The sequence below is a fragment of the Lissotriton vulgaris genome, chromosome 1_1, assembly GCF_964263255.1.
Source record: "Lissotriton vulgaris chromosome 1_1, aLisVul1.2, whole genome shotgun sequence".
Taxonomy (NCBI): domain Eukaryota; kingdom Metazoa; phylum Chordata; class Amphibia; order Caudata; family Salamandridae; genus Lissotriton; species Lissotriton vulgaris.
This window is the reverse complement of record NC_141685.1, coordinates 149,126,872-149,133,973: the sequence shown is the minus strand read 5'-3', so window position 1 is coordinate 149,133,973 and position 7,102 is coordinate 149,126,872. Positions and strand designations below refer to the sequence as shown.

Genomic DNA, 7,102 nt, shown 5'->3' with positions numbered 1-7,102 from the left:
TTCACCGGGGCATAACTTGGAGAAAATGAATCCATGAGAGGCCTCTTAATCAATACAAGGGGCTCCTCAGTGAAAGTTTATAAGACAAGTTAGATCGGTGCCTTTAAAGGTAGGAAAATGATCTCCAGGAAAAAACTATAATTAGTTAAATACATATGTTAAGAAGAGCATCTAAAATGTAATTTAGAAGTTAATGCTGAGTTGTAACAAACAAGTACATGATCAGAAATCAGAGTCAGTCTTAAGATGACATGTATCCAGGAACAAACCCGACTTGGAGAAACAAACTACTCGAATAAGAACAATGACTGTGAGAATAGCTTTAGCCATCAATCCCACCTCACTAAACATGAGAAAACTAGCGCTGGACAAAAACCCTATCAGTGTCCAGAATGCCAGAAAGGCTTCACTCGCAAATACAACCTTACTGTACATGAAAAAACCCACACTGGGCATAAACCGTATCAGTGCTCTGAATGCTGTAAAAGCTTCAGTACCAAATCCAATCTCACTTTACATGAAAGAACTCACACTGGACAAAAACCGTATCAGTGCTCTGAATGCTGTAAAAGCTTCAGTACCAAATCCAATCTTTCTTTACATGTAAGAACTCACACTGGACAAAAACCGTATGAGTGCTCTGAATGCTGTAAAAGCTTCAGTACCAAATCCAATCTCACTTTACATGAAAGAACTCACACTGGACAAAAACCTTATCAGTGCTCTGAATGCTGCAAAAGTTTCACTCGCAAATCCAGTCTCACTTTACATGAAGGAACCCACACTGGACAAAAACAGTATCAGTGCTCTGAATGCTGTAAAAGCTTCAGTACCAAATCCAATCTCACTTTACATGAAAGAACTCACACTGGACAAAAATCATATCAGTGCTCCACGTGCCAAAAAAGCTTCAGTTTTCGTGGCAGTCTGATTCGACATCAGCGAACTCACACTGAACAAAAACCTTATCAGTGCTCTGAATGCTGTAAAAGCTTCAGTACCAAATCCAATCTCATTTTACATGAAAGAACCCACACTGGACAAAAACCGTTTCAGTGCTCTGAATGTTGTAAAAGCTTCAGTACCAAATCCAATCTCACTTTACATGAAAGAACTCACACTGGACAAAAACCATATCAGTGCTCCACGTGCCAAAAAAGCTTCAGTTTTCGTGGCAGTCTGATTCAACATCAACAAACTCACACTGAACAAAAACCTTATCAGTGCTCTGAATGCTGGAAAAGCTTCAGTCATAAATCCAGCCTTACTGTACATGAAAGAACCCACACTGGGTATAAACCGTATCAGTGTTCTGAATGCCAAAACAGTTTAACTCAACATCAGAGAATCCATACTGGGCTCAAACCGTATCAGTGCTCTGAATGCTGTAAAAACTTCAGAAGCAAATCCAATCTCACTTCACATGAAAGAACCCACACGGTATAAACTGTATCAGTGCTCTGAATGCTGTAAAAGCTTCAGGCAGAAATCCAACCTTACTGTACATGAGAGAACCCACACTGGGCTCAAACCGTATCAGTGTTCTGAATCCCAAAAAAGCTTCAGTCACAAAATAACTTTCACTCACCATGAGGGAACTCACACTGGGAAAAAACCTGATTAGCTCTCTGAATGCTGAAAAAGTCAGAAATCTGGTCTCACTCAACCTGCGAGAACTTACCTGGAAAAAACCTTGTCATTGTTCTGAATGCCTGGGAAGCGTCCGCTGGAGATTCAATTTCATTCAACAGAGAGAACGCACAATGAGAAAAGAAATGACCCGTGCTCTCAATGTGACAAAAACTTCAGTTGTAAATGTAACCTTTCTACATAAGCGAGCCAATGTGGGAGAATAAAAGGTACTCACTGTAAACCCTGAGGAGGAGCTTTCAGCATCGCAAAACCTTTACATGAAGCAGCCACAAAAACATAAATCCATTGATTGTCCAACAAACCGTCTACTGAGAACAGCACACAGCGAGGGATGGAAATGCTTGAATTAACCTCATTCTTTTACAACTATTTGTGTCCTCATTCCATTCAGCGTGTTTTGTTTCCTGAGTGTTTATAAGCAATGACTGACCCACAAAGTCCATTTGATACTGAACTTTGAGGCCACGCCCCCAAGGGTCAGGAATGCATGTAACCTCGAACTGTTTCCAGCCTTAATGAGCCTCACCAGGGGGCTGCAGCAGGAGTCCCTTTGTCATAGGTCTCTATGGGACCAACATCTGTTCATGTCTGCGCCACTTACGGCTGATCATTGAGAAAAACTAAAGGTGATGGAATGACTGGCAGTTGATCTAAGCACCATCCCGCCACATCATTCTCTAGTCTCTGTACCACTACAGACAAGGCCAGCCATATGCAAACCATTCTTGGCTCCACCGTAAATAGTCCTAATGACTTCTGTTCCGAGGGGACATGGCCTCTTATTACAAAGATCCACTTCAGCTGCCTCTTTCCATGTCCTTTTTGCTACAAATGGACCTGCTTCCCATCTGCTGAGGACAGTTTCACAAGCTTTACAATCTCATCAGATACACCCAAGAGAGTCTCACAGATAATCAGGCCTATTCATAAACTACTATAGGACGACTAAAATACAAGAAAATGCGATTCACAAAGTATGTGCTGTCGTTCTGCCTCTCCTATCTTTTTCTTTGTGGAGTTGCCTGCCCCGACTGCAGAGTTTCCGCACATGTTTATATACTTTTTGTAGTAAATGCGAGAGGGACAGAGTGGGAGTGGGTGTAAAATGGGAAATATTTATGAATAAAGGGGCGGGGCTAAGGGAGGAGTAAGGATGTAGGGATGGACAAGCACTCACCCACAAAGGAGTAAGCCCATTGCTATTTACAAACCACACCTCTACAGTCACAACAGCCATGATGTACCTAAAACAGTTGTAAATGTACCCGAGCTCAGAGTCCAACATCACACATGCTCATCCACTGGAACTGCAACACACTCCCATTAATAATAATGGAGGTACGGACATAAATTAAAACGGCGTTAAATGAAATATTTTAAACTAATTAAAAATCCAAACAAATGTCATACAAGGCAAAAAATATCTAAAAAGAAAAAAATATTTTACAATGTTTTAATAACATTTATTGAATTGCAACACTAATATAACATTCATTTTTAGTGAAGTATAATTACATATGTTATAATTAATGCCCAAAATTAAATTTCAGGTTATTTCAGGCAATCAGGTGACACCACGTTGCAGAGATTTTTATATTTTCAATCCAAATAACAGACTAACATGCCCCCCACTCAAATTAATTTCAATTTTCACTATTCCAATTCACCACTAATCCTTTAATGGGTTCCGTAGTAGTGTGCTACTCTCTGAAAAAGCGCTTTGATGCCTCGTGAGGGGTAATAAGCACGAGCTGGCAGATGCATCAACGTAGCCTTTTGCGATTCCTAAATAGCGATTTTTAAGGAATCGCTATTTAGGAATAGCATGTAGGAAGCGCTATTAAAATAGCGATTCCTAAACATTCCTTAATTGCTAGTCGCAATTAAGGAATGCTGAGTCATTCATTCCTATGGGCCCACAGTCCCTTATGAATAAATTGGAGATTGCATGAGCAATTTGCGAGTACCAGTAGGTGCAAGGGTGTCAAAATGACACCCTGTTGCACCCCTGAAATTGATCTCTGCACATATGTTGCATACACACTTGCCCTAAGGGCATGTATGTGCACAACATGAAACTTTGAAAAATGCACAAAAGTGCTTTTTTCAAAGTTTTAGCAAATCACCATGAAGTTCAACTTCATGGTAATTTGCTACTCCTATTAGCGAATTCGCTATTTTTTTTACTTTCATGCATTGCATTTAAGGAATCTCAATTTGGGATTCCTTAAATGCAATCACAATTTAAGGAATTTCAATTTAGAGATTCCTTAAATTGCGATTTTTGCATTTGGGATGATGCATCCCAAATGCAAAAATACTGATCGCAAAGGGGCAGATACTGAGAATCTGCCCATTTGCGACCGGTATTTACTTTGATGCAAATGCCTGTAGATACATGCAATTACAATACAATACATTTAAAAATTATTAATACATATTATAATTGTTAATTTCGGTGGGACACCTCTAATTAAACCTTAATACACATGTATCTTCTATATATTCAACTTGGGTGGAGTTTTCCCTGTGTAAAAAAAATAAAATGAATATTTAAATTGTTTATTACACTAAATACAAATGTAAATGATATAAACTTTAAATATTGAACAAATTAAAAACTCTCAGTTTACTTAGAGATCTAATTGATTTTAAACGTAAAAAAAAGTTTTTCTCACAGATCTGTTTCAAAAATCCCCACTAGCTAAAATCATCTGATTTTCTTACTATGTACTCCGAATTACCGATTTGCCTTATTCACCTCTATTCCGAGGGGTACATCCTTAAAAAATCATGTATAGAATTAATTGAAAGTATTTTTTATTAGTTGCAATATTTTTAAAATTAAAAGATTAACATATTATCATGAACTAATTAATTTTAAATATATGTAAATTTATTACATTCATTTCAAGGTTTGTGTATTTTTAAAAGGCAAAATACATAATTTTATTTTATTTTTATTTTCGAATGGGTTCGATTTTTAAGTCTCTCTCTCCATTATTTTCTATGGGAGGGCTTTGGATTACCAGTGGTTGGCTATGTATGGTGCTGCACTTTCTATTGCTCCACTTTGGATGAAGTAAGTTACATTTGTAAATTTGACTCCACCTCTGTTTAAGCGTGTGCAGATGTGCAAGTCCACACTTTTGAGTAACTTTATCGTAATGGTCAATAGCTAAAACTAGCAAATATACTCTAGGAGCATCCTTGTATGTATAGATTACTCACAGGTGTACGGTACTTTTGTGAATAAGCTCGAGGTGTCCAACTCAACCTGAGTGTTTCCTTTTTGTGGTAACGCTAAAGTGGACGCGGGCACTTGGGCTGTTATTAGAGCAAATGGGATGGTCCGGTGTGTTTGTTTGGCTGGGGAGCGGCAATGAATACTTTAAAGTAATTTTCCTGGATTTGCTACATCATTGGGCCTCCTGAGGGCCTCATGTAGCAGCAATTTATCATTACCGTAGTAGGATCAGGTAATTTCTCCTTGTTCTTAACCATGTTATCGTGATTTGCTTTTACCTAATTTTGTTGGTTTCACCACAACATAAGCGCAGAAATGTACTTTGCTTTTACCTGGTTCTGAGGTCTTATCCTTTGTATACATTTTTATACAATGAACACCTTCGCTGTACCCTGAGATTCCTGCACCTTGATCTGCCTTTATTGGTATCCGTTCCACTTTGATAAGTGAGATATGTGTTCGAGTCGCTGAACAACCTTTGAACCTGCTGTGATACACCTTGGCGGTTACAAGTTTTATGTTTGAACCTCCAGTGTGAGCTCCAGTACGCTGCTTGTCTCACACCGCGCTCCATGCTTTGGCTCTTATCATCAACCTTGGACCATCTCTATAACTTGGAAGCTCCGAAGACTTCGCAGCTGTTGTAACTGCCTGAAGTTTCATAGATTTTGATGGCCGTGAATTCAGGTTCAACTTGATGACCCAACTCTACTCTGTGGGAATTTTGCACTTCATGACACTTCTGCGCATCTCGTCAGCTTCTGGAACTGATTGAGCCAAAACAATGCATCAAATTCCAGTGTTGATCATCACCAGAAATTGGACTTACCAGTGCCTCTCGAGCATGGCTAGCGAGGTCCCCTACTTTTTTGTATGTGACTTCCTGATTGATTCAGTGGATCTGCTTTTTTGCTTCATTTTCCTTTTTTGTGATTTTGAACACACAACTTAATGAGTCCTTTATTTCCTTTGGGACAGTTGTTTTTGCTAATTAATAACCCTTAAACTACTGACCTGGTTTTAATTTTCACTCCTGAGTAATTATTAAACACTCCTGTTTCTCTAAACTTTGTTTGAATTTTGAATTTCTTTGTCTCTTTTTCTACATTGTATTGAAATTTGTGACATCAACTGTTTTGATTTACCTTTGAGCGTGGCCTTATTACTCAAGCCACATTACCAAAAGTGAGCGAGTGTCATTTTAGTGGAAGACACATTGACCTTTGCCGACCATAGTAGGGAAAAGCAAAGCTGGCTGATTCCAGGAAGCAGATCACCTCCCTGACAACGGTTACTGTCTTAGGTGGAATCTGCACCCACTGTAGATGCAAAAAATAAAGATTATGAGGGAAGCTGTTGGTAGATGTACCCCATATTTGAGACTGCCACCCTCTCTCGAACAGTTGAAAGAGCTAAAGATGCACCCGTCAGACATTCATGTCTCAACAACTAAGACCGCCCACTCATGTCATACAACGGTCGCACTGTTACCTGAGTCACTTTACACTGTGATGTGTACAAGCATTTTACGTAAACAAGTTGTGTTGTGCGTTGTGAACAGGTATCACCCCCTTTGTATGTAAATGAGCTTCTGTCGCCAGACACCCAAGGCTCCCATCTCTTCTAGTGCGGATGATAACGTGAGCACTGTAAGGTATCACAAACAAGGGCTATACTGAGAAATAATCAACTTCCAGCTCACACAGCTGTGGTTATGCAGTTTTTTGTTAGTTTTCAATTCATGTTAATTTCCAGTAATTGTCCAGGATACGTTTTACTCAGGTTATCACTTTCTATCCCTCTTTGCGCTCCATCAATAAAAAATGTGAGGTTTTTCATAGGATATATTGTTAGTGTTCATCGACCTTGTCACAATCCCTTCATTCTCGATTTGTCAGCATGTGTTTTGTCCCTCTGCTGTTCTAGGATGAGCCTTCTCAATGCAGAAGGAGCTGTAATACAAATAACACATCAGGCATATATGAAATTGTCTGAGCTACAAATTGTGATCGAAAAGAGCTGAAAATGCACCTATTTATCACCTTGAATGCTAAGGCAATTCCCCCTCTGTGCTGGAAATCCCTGGTGCCCTTTGTTCATGACGAGCTCAGCTCGTCATAAGCACATGACCAGTGTACTGCATGACGAGCTGAGCTCGTCATGAGCAGAGAAGGGGTTAAAGAATATCACATTGTGACGCAT

General features: G+C 39.3%; 1 pseudogene; it reads left to right on the top strand.

Annotated features, from left to right (window-relative positions):
• The first annotated feature begins 246 nt into the window (after positions 1-246).
• On the top strand, positions 247-1,624 carry LOC147737879 (uncharacterized; annotated as a pseudogene).
• The last annotated feature ends 5,478 nt before the right edge of the window (positions 1,625-7,102 follow it).